We start from the raw sequence: 14,981 nt of genomic DNA, 5'->3' as shown, positions 1-14,981 counted from the left end.
ATGCTCGCGCTCTCTGTCAAAAATAAATAAACATAAAAAAATTAAAAAAGAAACACAGTTTCCAAAATAAATGGAGTCTGTGATCATAAAGATTTGGAGGGGGGTTTAATAAGACTGATCCTATGTACAATTAGGAGATAGTTAAAGCCATGTATATACAGCGTTCTGAGAATTGTTTCATGCGAGCGAATTTTCCCTAGAACTAGATTATCCCTTCAAGCACAGGCATGCTAAAACCTTTTTCTATTTTCTGTATTAGTGGTTCTAAAATATAGACTTATCTGCTCCTGTAAGCAATGACTTTTCTTGATGAGTACAGGACGTCTCTGAGGACAATTACTACATCTCGGGCTTTTTTGCTTTTCCGTGAAATATCCCAAGACTGACGTTGCTTGTTAATTATTAGAAATGAAAAGCCAGGGGCGCCTGGGCAGCTCAGACAGTTAAGCGTCCGACTTCAGGTCAGGTCATGATCTCGCGGTCTGTGAGTTCAAGCCCCACGTCAGACTCTGTGCTGACAGCTCAGAGCCTGGAGCCCGCTTCCGATTCTGTGTCTCCCTCTCTCTCTGCCCCTCCCCTGCTCGTGCTCTGTCTCTCTCTGTCTCAAAAATAAATAAAAAACATTTTAAAAAAATTAAAAGAAAAAAGCCAGAGCTTTTCATTATTTCCACTTCCTTCCCCATGTCAAACCACCAGCAGTGCTCATCTCTTCTTAGAACGGCCTTCTCTTAACGCCCTTCAGCCTGAGCAAACAAACGTCCAGTCCTGTTGGAAAAGTGGCCATAAATAAATAGATAAAGCTAAATATGCATAAAGTGTGCGTGTTTTAGTATGTAGAATTTCTTACACTTATTGTACATTTATTTTGGGACTCTGCTCGGCCTGTTTCCTCCTTCTTAACTCTTTTCTTTCGTTTTGTTTTCTTTTAATTTATTTATTTTTGGGAGAGCGCACAGAGGGGGACAGAGGATGTGAGATGGGCTCTGTGCTGACCGGCTGACAGCAGTGAGCCCGATGGCAGGGCTCGAACTCACGAACCCGCGACATCATGACCTGAGCTGAAGTCGGATGCCCAACCGACGGAGCCACCCAGGCGCCCCATGCTCCAGTCCTTTCTAAAGAGATGGTGAGGCTACGGGAGAAGGGGTTTCCACATGAGGTGCAAGGTCTTAGTGATCTCACCGACTCACAAAGAAAGCAGAGCAAAGGGTGAATTCGGGGCAAGCTGATCAAAACCCCAGATCCAGGGTGGTCCCAAATGGGCCTTTTAAGGGCTCTCGGACTGTAGGGACCATCTGCCTCGCACAGGGGCATCCCCGCACCGGCTCCTCCGAGGGTGGTCCGTGAGCCAACAGCATGGGCACCACAGGGGAACTTGACAGACCGAGATGAGTCTGAGGGGCTGCCCCAACCTACTGGAGCAGAATTGGTGTTTCAGCAAGGTCCACAGCTTGCGTAAGTTTGAGGAGTGCTGAGTTCAAACACACTTGCATTTATTCACCCATCCCAGGTCCCACGCTCTTAAAGCTTACTCCAACAAAAATATTCTCTCTCTCTCTCTCTCTCATTGGCAGCAGGTTGCAAATTGTTTTCGCGTCACACACATTTCTTTTAAAAGAAATAAGCAAAAGCAGGGTCGCCTGGGTGGCTCAGTCCCTTAAGCCCCCGACTCTTGATTTCAGCTCAGGTCATGATCTCACGGGTTTGTGAGTTCGAGCCCCGCATCAGACTCTGAGCTGGCAGTGTGGAACCTGACTGGGACTCTCTCTCTCCACCCCTACCCTGCTCACGCTCGCGCGTGCGCTCTCTCTCAAAATAAATACATTTTTTAAAAACTTAAAAAATACTAAAACGGACAAAAAGCAGACGATTTCCTCTTCTCTGTGGTTCTTCATTGGTTCAACAGCTTCCTGGGGGAACTTTTATCTTTTTTTTTTCTGATTTGAAAATTATGAATTCCTTTGGGAACAACCGGAAAACAGTTGTAGATCTTTGCATCTCCCTTTTGCCTACAATATGACCTTAAACATCAGGATTGGGGATGGGGGGGTGGAGACACTAAAAGCCGTACATAAAGTGTCTATCATGAAGTGAGCTCAGTGAATAGTGTTGTTGTTCCGATGTTTCAAAAGTATTTTACTCTTTGGCATTTCATAAAGGTTTTTTTTTTTTAATTTTTTTTAACGTTTATTTATTTTTTGAGGCAGAGAGAGACAGAGCATGAACGGGGAAGGGGCAGAGAGAGAGGGAGACACAGAATCGAAAGCAGGCTCCAGGCTCTGAGCCATCAGCCCAGAGCCCGACGCGGGGCTCGAACTCACGGACCGCGAGATCGTGACCTGAGCTGAAGTCGGACGCTTAACCGACTGAGCCACCCAGGCGCCCCTCATAAAGGTTTTTTTGAAGTTATGACAAACAGTTATGAGATTATATATGTAATATGATATGTAGAGATTTATATGACATATATGATATGGCATGAAATGATATATATGATATATAGAGATATCATATGAAATATATGTATAGTACTATCATCATAAAATAGAGAGATAATCGTATTTTCAAATCTCTTAATCAAAATTCACTTACAAAAATTGGGGTGCCTGGGTGGCTCAGTCGGTTAAGTGTCCGACTTCAGCTCAGGTCATGATCTCACGGTGCGTGAGTTCGAGCCCCGCGTCGGGCTCCATGCTGACAGCTTGGAGCCTGGAGCCTGCTTCGGATTCTGTGTCTCCCTCTCTCTCTCTCTCTGCCCCTACCCCTGCTCATGCTCATGCTCTGTCTCTGTCTCTGTCTCTCTCAAAAATAAATAAATGTTAAGAAAAAATTTAAAATTCGCCTGCAAAAATATAAATAAATAAAATAAAATGCACTTAGACCCTCCGTAACTAAAAAGTATATAATCAGTTACTCCCCACAAAGCCAGCGCAGCTCTTTCTGCCCATGGGTCCTGTCCCTGTGTTATAATAAAAGTACCTTTTGTCACCAAAAGAAAAAAACAAAACAGAAAAAAACCTCGCTGGCAAATGGTGTTGGAAACCAAGGTTGAAAAGAAAGCACCTAGCTGACTCACCAAAATTTTCATTTTCATTTAATTTTTATGTTCGTCCTAATGAGTGATCAAGAGGCTTGGAAGGTGTCCAGCAGTGTGGTAAGATGCAAAGGTTCGTGCTAGTCCTTAGAGTCAGGTTGATTAAAAAAATAGCTGATAAAAAAAAAAAAAAAGATACATGTTAGTAATACAGTTAAAGAAGAAACTGCTAAATGCTCTTAGAATTTACCAGTTGAGCTATTTTAGGTGCCAAAAACGAATACATTTTTCAAAAACTTAAAAAATAATAAAATGGGCAAAAAGCAGAGGATTTCCTCTTCTCTGTGGTTCTTCATTGGTTCAATAGCTTCCTGGGGCACTTTTATTTTATTTTTTTCTGATTTGAAAATTATGAATTCCTTTGGGAACAACAGAAAAATAATTGCAGATCTGGATAACTCTGAATAACTTAAGCAAAAATACATGTGTATAAATAAAAAAGTTTCTTGGAAGGATGTTGGGCATATGTTTATTATTCGAGAGAGTCAAGGTTATGGTGCTGTAACGAACATCCCCCACTTGTTGTTTCTAGGGTGTGCCATATACCCCGTGAGCGACAGGACAGCTCTCCTCGGCACTCGCCCGGGGACTCAGACGCACAGAGGCTCCCCGATCTTGTAGCCACATGCCCTAAACGTGAAGCCTCCTCGGTGACCACGCAGGGGTCTCTGGAGACTAGAGTTTGGCCCAGGGGCTTTTTACTGCCTCAGCCTGAAAGTGACATGTGTCATTTCTACTCTATTGTCATCAGTCAGAACTAGTCACATGGTCTGCCCTAACTGCAGGCAGCCAGGAAACCTAAGGGGACAAATGGAATAATTGGTAAGCTCCAGGTCTCGAGAATCAGCTCTTAAACTGACCAGGGATCAGAGCAGCCTGGGAGGCCTGGCCAGCAGGAGACGGGGTCAGGCCGTCACCCACTTACAGTTTTTCCCGTCACCCATCTCAGGATTTGCCCTGGAGGGAGAGCGCAGCCGACTGGCCTAGGCAGGTGTTATGTTCCACCCAGGACACAGGTAAGTGGACAAGTTGATGGACGGTTCCCACCAAAAAGGAGGCATCATGCATCCCAATAACACTGGTGAGCCGTCGCAACAGAAAGGGAGGTGAACGCTGGCGGGCCAATGGCCCAGCGATTCTAGGGCTTGACGTAATGGAGGTTTTCTAGAAGAGGTGGCCTTCAAGATGAAGCTTGAAGGAAGGGACACGTTGGATGGGGAGGAAAGACAGTCCAGGCCGAGGGCAATGCAAACAAAGCGTGGATGCAGGAGAGGGGCAGTCCTCCACCAGAAAGAGAAAATGAGTTGAGTGTGACCAGAAGAAGTGATTTGCAGTTGCTTTTCCACCCCAGCTGACCCGGCGTGTCTGTGCTCCACGTGGACACAAGGGGGTGGGGGCTGGTGGGGACAGTTCAAGCTCTATCACGAATGTGAGGCCGTGGTCTTCTGTGTTGACTGAGATTCTCAGCAGCTGTCCTCCACGTGGCCTCCCCTGTGGTTAACTGGCACCTCGAAGCCTGGGGTCTCGGCCAGGTTGGATTGCTTACTAGGGCAGCCGGGAGCACAAAGCCGGAATCTGGTAGGTCGTCTTGGTGCAGGCTGGCTGGGCATCAGGTCCTTTGCTAGGATCTGGGACTTAAGCTTTTTCCCAGCACCAGTGCAGATTCAGAGCAAGAGAGGGCTGCACAAGACCATGACTGCTGGGGGACAGGCTTGACTTGCACCCCATCTCTGCAGACCAGCCTCCACAAAGGATGTCCCCGGGCCTAAGCATTCTACCGCCAAGCTCCAGCGTGAGGTGGGCAGTAGGGAAGTGGGCAATGTTGGAGGAGAGAGACGTTGGGGGCTGCGTTGTAGCATCTAAAGGGTTTCTGCCAGCCTACAGAGCTTAAGCTGCTAGAACACAAAGGAAAATGATGGTAGTGGGGGAGGGGCATGGAGGTCTTTCTCTTCGTGGGTCTCTTTCCAGATTTGCCCCGTATGTCTTACTGGCCAGGGTGGAATCACGTTGCCGCCCCTCCCTGCAAGCGAGCTGGGGAAGGTGAGAATCTGTTCAGGGGCAGTGGGATTGCTCATGATTCCTTCTCTAGGTGTGGGGGCCATTCCAGGCTGGATGAAGTTGGGGGGAGGAAGGGGTACAATGGTACTGGGGAGGCGATATACGGAGACTGCCACCAGCAACACAAAGCAGGGAAGGATGTCACTTTAGGTCATGCGAGAAGGAGTTAGGGCCCGGACCAGGGCGGAGGCAACGGGGAAAGGGAAACAGGTCAGGTGTGAAGACGGAGACCCAAGTAGAGTAGACAGATCGTGGCGGCTCATGTTTGTCTTTCATGAGAGACAAGGGGAGAGAGAAAGAGAGACAGAGACAGAGACAGAGAGAGGGAAGTCAAAGGTGAAGACACTGTTTCCAGCTTGCTTCATTGAATGGTGACGGCATTAACCGAGTCTGAGAACACAGAGAAGTGAGGTTGCAGAAAGATAATGACTTTGGTCTTGGGCTTTTGGGGTCAGAGAGATCTTAGAGATAGCTAGGGGGAAAGGCCCAGAAGGCGTGGGAGGATGGATAGGGCCAGATGAATGGTTATGAGCCTGGAGCTGGAGAGCGGTGCCCCCTTACCCGTGGTTTTGGTTCCCCGCGGTCAAACACAGTCCAGAAGCAGGCAATCCTCCCAGTATCATCAGAAGGTCAATAGTAACCTCGCACTACGTCACAGTGCCTAATCACGCCCCTCACTTCATCTCATCACCGACACATTTTACCATCTCCCATTCTCACAAAGACAGGATAATAAGACACTTTAAGAGAGAGAGAGACCCATTCATATAACTTTTGTTACAGTGCATTGTTATAATTGTTCTATTTTACTAGCAATTGTGTTGTTAACCTTTTACGGTTAACTAATTTATAAGTTAAACTTCTTGGTTTCAGCTCAGGTCATGATCTCGCGGTTTGTGGGTTCCAGCCCCACGTCAGGCTCTGGGCTCACAGGGTGGAGACTGCTTGGGACTCTCTCTCTCCCTCTTTCTGTTCCTCCCCCCACTCTCTTGCCCTCTCTCTCTCTCTCAGCATAAATAAGCTTTAAAAAAATATCTAAAAAAAAAATTAATGGGCTGAACAAGAAGGAGAGCGCCAGAGGAAAAAGAGGAGGGTATGATGTGTGATTCCACGTAGAGGAGGTTAGAAGGTAATTAGAGAATCAGGACAGAACTGCGGGAAAAAAGAATGCGTGGCTGCAGAGGTGGAGGAAACCTTAAGGAGAGTCTGAAAAAGCCAGGCTTCGTGTTTAGTGAAACCTCATTGCTGACCCTGGAAAGTGCGGGTCGTGTGCAGACGAAACATAGTCCTATATCCACGATGGGGTTCAGTGCAGGCCCCGTCCCGAAACATGACACTTGGGCATATCGATTAGTTTGAATTCAAACTACTTAAGAAACCGCCAGTCTCAGAGGGACACTCGGACTCTCCTGTGTCCCTCTGAAAGCAGGACTAACTTGCCCCGTGTGGAGAGTGGCCTCCCTGTATGTGGAAGGCAGAAGGTATCCTTATCGGCAGAGATGTGGCAACTCAGGGCCGAGAAGGCCGTGGAAACCACCCTTGTTATCTCACTCCTTTTCTGCCCCGAGCCCAAACTGCTTTGTGTCATTAATTCTTCCCAAACGTATTGTTTCGTCGCCTGAAAATTACAAAAAGCTGCCTCCTCTGGCCACTTCTTTGAGTCTTAGATTTTTACGAGCCCCCCATGCGTATGAAATTAAACTTGTTTCTCTCCTGTCTTATGTCAATGTAGTTATTGGGCCCGGCCAAAGAATCTGGAAGCGAAGAAGGAAAAAGATTTTCCTCCCCTACGCACAGCAGTGTGAGGACATGAGCGAACCCAGGAGCTCAAGGGAGCAGAAAAGTGATATTTCTTGGTCACAGGAGACCAGCCACGTCCTGAAGATGTATTATCCTACCACGAGCTTGGCTTTGACCGCCAAACTGAGAAGTGTTGTGTTAAGTAGCATGTGAACTTGTACAAGGTGCACACTGGTGATTCCTACAACATCCTGCATCACCATGGGACCGGTAGTTGTTGTGGTAAAACTGTGTTGTGCCTTTGTCTTTCCCACGAAATTTTCTCTAGCCACAAAATTAACCAGAAACAAGAGAAGCATAAGCCCCGCCCCTCCTTTTCTCAGCAACAGAGAGACAGAGTCTCCGAGGCAAGGGAACGAACAACATACCACGAGTGAGTTAGAAACGCAGTAGCTAAGTGTTTCTCGGCTGGCCAACAGCAGACTGACCCAATGTTCCAACTCAGATTAGGGGACCAGATGCCCCAGGTTACACGAAAAGGCCGTGTGCCAAGACTGAGCAAACACAAAGCCCGAGGAATTTGGATTATTCACTTGTGAGCGATTCCTTTCTCCCTCCCTTCGGTATTTTTATTTGCTGTGTGTTTACTGGCTTTCCTATGAACACACTGCAGAACTGCCCGTAAGGCCAACACATATACTAGTGGGCCAAGAAGCACTACCCAGCTATGACCTCAGTGGCAGCCAGCTGTTGTGCTAATGTGATCCGGGATGGGCAGTGGGGGCTGGACAGTAGAAGATGTTCAGCAAAAACCCACTTACCCGGACCTCCGAAGTCCAGGACTTCCATCCCGACACCATCACTTCCTTTCAACAGTCACTGAGCATACGTTTCTGTAATTATGTGTGCCATGGAACAGCTTCAGCTGCTCATACTGGAATACCCGTCTAAAAGTGGCCTTTATAATGAGGACCTTTCAGATCTACCTTGCCAGAGTGTTCTAAGGTAGGAGGTTCCAGGGCTGGGGCAGCAATAATGTGCTAAAGACCCCTAACTCTTCTATTTTTCTGCTCTGACATCTTCAACATGTCGACTTTTCTGTTTAGCTCTGCCCTCGCGGTCACAAGATGGCTGCCACAGCTCCAAGCATCACCTCTGTCCATGTTTCCCTGTCTTTATGAGAGAGGAAACTCTTTCCCAGAAGCCTCTTGCACACTTCCATTCCAGTCCTGTTGCCCAAGATTGGGTCACATGCCCCTGCCCAGCTGGCAAGTTTTTACTCTCCGTAGTGGCAGAAAGGAGCTGGGGATGACTGTTGGGTAGGCAACCACACAGCCACTGCAAGTAACAAGAATGAGAATGAAAAGTAATCATGGCAGCTAATTTTAATTGAGCTACAACTACATGTCAGGCACTGTTGTAAGGGACCAACACGCATTACTTTGGTTCATGCCAACCACACTAGTATGAGATTGATATTATTGTTGCCCCTATTATATAGGCAAGGACATTAAGCCTCAGAGACGTTTGCAAAGCTTGCCATCATCACAATTAGAAAGCCCACCGTTGGCCTTTTAGAGGCCAAAGTCAATGAGATAGTACTTGACTTCCAAAGACTCACAGTTCAGGGGAAGGTCCAGGCTGGGAAATGTATCACTGTAATGTGGTGAGGTCAGTGTTAATTCACGTACAACAGGGTGTGAGTTAGTAAGAAATTGTCTGGCATCAGTGTTCCTTTCCCCCCTTCCTTGGGCAAGCCAGGCCACACTGTGTTGCCAATGAAACCTCCCAGGGAGGAATAGAACAGAAATATTGGAAGGGTGTGGTGGGGAGACGAGCAGAAGCAGGGAGCCTCGGGAGGGGGAGAGTTCTCCAAACTCGGGGTGGGGAGTGGGTGGGAGCGTTTTGGGGTTGCGTGACAACGCTGTGCTGCCTTGCGGCTCACAGAGAGGTGACAGGACCCCATTGGGACTGCATGAGGTGAGGAGGGGGGGCCCAAGCTGGGAAGGAGCAGTGAGGACACCCAGGGGCAGGCAGAATCAGACAATGGCCCCTCCGTGGTGCCTCTTGCAGATTACAGCCCAGAGGACTCTCCGTAATCATTTGCACTACATATGACACCTCCACCCTTTGTGTCACCCTGGAAGCGGGGAGAGGCTCCAGCAGCTACTGAGAACCATTCATTATACTCTGGAGCATGAGGGCTTGGCATCAGGCTTACTTTTATCCGGAACAACAAATTCCCATGGCGTTTCCTGCATCCAGAGAGAAAGCCAGTCTGACTTTACAGCTGCATGCAGACAGGTGGAAATGCAGAAAAAGGAATCACGGCTGCTGTCCTAAGGAGAAAGAATCCAGGTAAGTCTCCACTGACGAGGTGCGGCTTAAGCAGGGTCCTGAAGGATGGATAGGAGTTCACCAGGGGGACAAGAGAGAGACAGGCTCTACGCAAAGGCAAAGAAATATAAAGACCTCATTCTCCTTCAGAACTGAGCATTTGGGGCAAATGGCACAGAGGTCAGGAGATGGGGCTCGGTAAAGACCTCAGGGAATTATCTTAAGCTTCAAGACCATCGGTAGATAAAGCTCTTCAAATGAGTCTGATTAAGAGGTTTCCAAACTTGCGCGTTCAAATAGCAAGACTATTTTCATATTCATGAACCCCTTTACGAAAGTTGAACTTGAATGTAACTCCAATATATATATCAAATACAAAAGGGATAAATTTTTTTCCCTGACTGCAATGGTCTTGGATGCAGGAAATGGGGTTTTACCAATAAACTAAACTAAGCCTGCCCCTGTGTGCCCGGTGACGAGGCTGGTGACAAAGCTATTCTCTTGGTCATAAGGGGAGAGCCCTCTTCTATCTACAGTCGTGAGAAAATCCAATTTGGATCCAGTCCAGGTGGTTGAGGAGAGCTTCCGTTTTTATCCACACAGGTGACCACTTTTGGGATGCTGACTGCCCTCGGCGGTCACCCCGAGCTGACCCCGTGATGCAAGACACGGAATCCTTTTCCTGGTCTAGCTTCCCCGGGGACACCAGGCAGTGATTTCTCTCTGAGCTGGACACGTTCCCCAGCTATTCCTCAGGACCCCCAACTACTCCTGGTCCAAGAGTGGGGAGTCTGCCCAGCTCAACCCACGTCTGGGGACCTCAATCTCCCCAGCCTCTCTCAGGTTCAAGTTCAAGCACCTTAACCAGGTCTAAAGCAGTGTCTTCCAAACTGAAGGTCATGGCCCATCAATGGCTTACAAAATCAATGTAGTGGGCCGTGACCTATAATGCTTTAATGATTGTATTTATTATTTATTATTATTTAAGATTTGAAGGGTGAAATGACTGACTGATTTTATTTATTTAACTAATCGCTTGTTAGGTTGTTTTTGTCATGCGTACATTTCTTTATTTTCATCAACCGCCTAACATCTTTTTGATGTTTTTCGCCAAATAGCTGGTTAGGAGCATGGTCAAACGTGCCAAAGAGTTGTAAGAATTGTACAGTACACACCCGCATTCCCATCATCCAGAGTCTACCATTAATCCATATTTTTAGGTTTTTTTTTGAGATGAAGGTATAATTTACATACAGCGAGATTCACCTGTTTTAGAGTACAGTTCTATGAGTTTTGGCAAATATAGTGGAACGGCCACCGCCCCAGGCATGATACAGAATTGTTCCTTTTTTAAATTAATTTATTTATTTATGTATTTATGTATTTATTCTTTTTTTCTTTATTTTTTAATTTGCATCCAAGTGAGTTAGCATGTAGTGCAATAATGACTTCAGGAGTAGATTCCAGAGATTCATCCCCAAAGTATAACACTCAGTGTTCATCCCAACAAGTGTTTTCCTTAATGCCCTGTCCCCATTTAGCCCATCCCCCCTCCCACAACCCCTCCAGCAACCCTCAGTTTGTTTTCCGTATTTAAAAGTCTCTTATGTTTTGTCCTCTCCTTATTTTTATATTATTTTTGCTTCCCTTCCCTTATGTTCATCTGCTTTGTATCTAAAATTCCTCATATGAGTGAAACCATATGATATTTATATTTCTCTGACTGAATAATTTCACTTAGCATAACACCCTCCAGTTCCATCCATGTAGTTGCAAATGGCAAGATTTCATTCTTTTTGATTGCTGAGTAATACTCCATTGTGTAGATCATTGTATCACATCTTCTTTATCCATTCATCCACCGATGGACATTTGGGCTCTTTCCATACTTTGGCTATTGTTGATAGTGCTGCTATAAACATGGGAGTGCATGTGTCCCTTCGAAACAGCACACCTGTATCCCGTGGATAAACGCCTAGTAGCGCCATTGCTGGGTGGTAGGGTAGTTCTATTTTTAGTTTTTTGAGGAACCTCCATACTGTTTTCCAGAGTGGCTGCACCAGCTTGCATTCCCACCAGCAATGCAAAAGAGTTCCTCTTTCTCCGCATCCTCGCCAACATCCCTTGTTGCCTGAGTTGTTAATGTGAGCCATTCTGACAGGTGTGAGGTGGTATCTCATTGTGGTTTTGATTTGTATTTCCCTGATGACGAGTGACGTTGAGCATTTTTTCATGTGTCGGTTGACCATCCGGATGTCTTCTTTGGAGAAGTGTCTAGTCATGTCTTTTGCCCATTTCTTCACTGGATTGTCTTTTGGTTTGATAAGAGTTTGATAAGTTCTTTATAGGTGTTGGATACTAATCCTTTATCTGATATATCGTTTGCAAACATCTTCTCCCATTCTGTCGGTTGCCTTTTATTTTTGCTGAGTGTTTCCTTGGCTGTGCAGAAGATTTTTATCTTGATGAGGTCCCAATAGTTCATTTTTGCTTTTGTTTCCCTTGCCTCCGGAGACGTATTGAGTAAGAAGTTGCTGCATCTGAGGTCAAAGAGGTTTTTGCCTGCTTTCTCCTCGAGGAGTTTGATGGCGTCCTGTCGTACATTGAGGTCTTTCATCCATGTTGAGTTTACTTTTGTGTCTGGTGTAAGAAAGTGGTCCAGGTTCACTCTTCCACATGTCGCCGTCCAGTTTTCCCAGCACCGCTTGCTGAAGAAACTGTCTTTATTCCATTGGGTATTCTTTCCTGCTTGGTCAAAGATTAGTTGGCCATACGTTTGCGGGTCCATTTCTGGGTTCTCTATTCCGTTCCATTGATGTGAGTGTCTGTTCTTGTGTCAGTGCCATACTGTCTTGATGATTACAGCTTTGTAATATAGCTTGAAGTCTGGGATTGGGATGCCTCCTGCTTTGGTTTTCTTTTTCAAGATTGCTTTGGCTATTCGGGGTCTTTTCTGGTTCCATACAAATTTTAGGATTGTTTGTGGGTCCATTTCTGGGTTCTTTCCTGCTTTGTCAAAGATTAGTTGGCCATACATTTGTGGGTCCATTTCTGGGTTCTCTATTCTGGTCCATTGATCTGAGTGTCTGTTTTTGTGCCTGTTTATTTTTTTTAAATATAATTTATTGTCAAGTTAGCTAACATGCAGTGTATACAGTGTGCTCTTGGCTTCGGGGGTAGATTCCCATGACTCATCGCTTACATACAACACCCAGTGCTCATCCCAACAAGTGCCCTCCTCAATGCCCATCACCCATTTTCCCCTCTCCCCACACCCCCCCCCCCATCAACCCTCAGTTTGTTCTCTGTATTTAAGAGTCTCTTATAGGTTCCCTCCCTCTCTGTTTGAAACTATTTTTTCCAGAATTGTTCCTTTAATCCACAAAATTCTCACCTGCCCCTTGGCAGTGACCCTTCTTTCCACCCCCAGCTCCTGGCAACCCCTGATCTATTCTCTCCCTATAGCTTGTCATGGAAAGAGAGTCATACAGTATGCAGCATTTTGAGTATGGCTTCTTTCATAACACACAACCCATTGGAGATTTTTCTGTAGTGTTGTGTGCATCAGAGGATTGTTCCTTTTGGCTGCTCAGCAGTGTTCCCTCGTATGGATGTACCCAAGTTTATGTATCCATTCACCACCAGCTGAGGCACATTTGGGTTGTTTCTATTTTTTGGTGATTACAAATCAGGTCACTGTAAACATCTGCAGACAGATTTTTCTACGTATGTATGTATGTATGTATGTATTTAGAGAATAAGCAAGCGAACAGCGGAGGGGCAGGGAGAGAGGGAGAGAGAATCCCAGGCAGGCTCTGCTCTGTCAATGCAGAGCCCAACACGGGGCTCGAACCCGTGAACCACGAGATCGTGACCTGAGCCAAAGTCAAGAGTCAGACGCTTAACCACCTGAGCCACCCAGGCACCCCTGCAGACAGAAATGAAGACATTTCGTTTCTCTAGAGTAAATACCTAGGAGTAGGACAGTAGGTCATATGGTAAAACATGTTTTACCTTATAAGAAACTGCCGAACTATTTTCTAAATGACTGTCATTTGGCCTCCCCACCAGCAATGTATGAGAATTCCAGTTGTTTCCGCTCTCGCAATCACTCGGTAGTGTCAGTACACTGAAAAAATGTGAGCCATTCTAATGTGTGTTGTGCTGTCTCATTGTGGTTTTAATTTCTAATTCCCAAATGACTGCTGACATTGAACATCCTTTCATGTGCTTATTTGCCATATGTTTATATTTATTGGTGAAATGCCTGTTCAAGCCTTTTGCCCATTTAAAAATGTTTAGTTGTTTTCTTATCGAGTTTGGAGAGTTCTTTATATACTATGGATGCGAGTCCTTTCTTAGGTATATAATTTGCACATATTTTCTACCATTCTGTGGCAGATCTTTTTATTTTCTTGGTAGTGTCTTTTGAAGAGCAAAAGTATTTCATTTGGGTTAAGGGCAACTTATCAAATGTTTCTTTTATATCTATGTTAACATTTTTTAAGTTTATTTTTTTTAATGTTTATATTTATTTTTGAGAGAGAGAGCATGAGCGGGGGGGGAGCAGAGAGAGAGGGAGACACAGAATTTGAAGCAGGCTCCAGGCTCTAAGCTGTCAACACAGAGCCCAATGTGAGGCTCAAACTCACGAACCGTGAGCTCATGACCTGAGCTGAAGTCGGACGCTTAACCGACCGAGCCACCCAGGAGCCTGTAAGTTTATTTTTATTTATTTTGAGAAAGAGAGAGAGAGAGAGCAGGGAAGGGGCAGAGAGAGAGAGGGAGACAGAATCCCAAGCAGGCTCCATGATGTCAGCCCAGAGCCCGATGTGAGGCTCTAACTCACAAACCGTGAGATCACGGCCTGAGCCAAAATCAAGAGTCAGATGCTTAACTGACTGAGCCACCCAGGGGGCCCTATGTTGACATTTTTGAACAGCTTTATTGAGATGAGGTATGCAAATCCTACAATTCGTTCATTAAAGGTGTGCAACTCGATTGCTTTGGTATGCTCACAGACTTGTGCAACCTTCACCACAATCAATTTTAGAACACCTTCATCTTCCCAGAGAAATCCTGCACCCCTCAACCCTCAGCCTCCTACTCCACCCTTCCCACCTCCAGCCCTAGCAACGCTAATCTGCTTTCTATCACTCTGAATTTGCTTACTGTGGGCATTTCCTACTCATAGAACACACAACACGGGATCCTTTGCAACTGACTTCTTTCACTTAGCATCATGTTTTTAAGGTTCATCCATGCCACGTTTTATTTATCCGCCGTCAGCTGATGAACATCTGGATCGTTTCTGCCCCTTTGGCTATTACACATAAAGCTGCTATGAACATTTGCGTGCAAGTTTTCATATGGACCCAAGTTTTAACTCCTCTTGCTTATATGCCCAGGAGTGGAATTTCTGGGTCATAAACTGCCAGCCTGTTTTCCAAAGTAGCTGTACTCTCTGACGTCTCTACCAGCTGCATACGGAACTGCAATTTCTCTGCGTCCTCACCAACGCTCACTCTTGTCTTTCTTTTTGATAATAGTCCTCCTGGTGGGTTCCAAGTGGTACCTCATGGTGGTTTTGATTTGCATCTCCCTGATGAAGTTGAGTATTTTTTTTTCCTGTGCGTGTTGGCCACTTGTGTATCTTTTTTGGACAACTGTCTGTTCAGATCTTTTAACATTTCAAAATTGAGTCACCCGTATTGTTATTACTGAGGTGCAATTGTTGCTGACACATTCTAGA

This window comes from Puma concolor, chromosome E3, assembly GCF_028749965.1.
Source record: "Puma concolor isolate L17-30 chromosome E3, mPumCon1.1.hap2, whole genome shotgun sequence".
Classification (NCBI taxonomy): Eukaryota; Metazoa; Chordata; class Mammalia; order Carnivora; family Felidae; genus Puma; species Puma concolor.
This window is presented reverse-complemented; position numbering follows the sequence as displayed.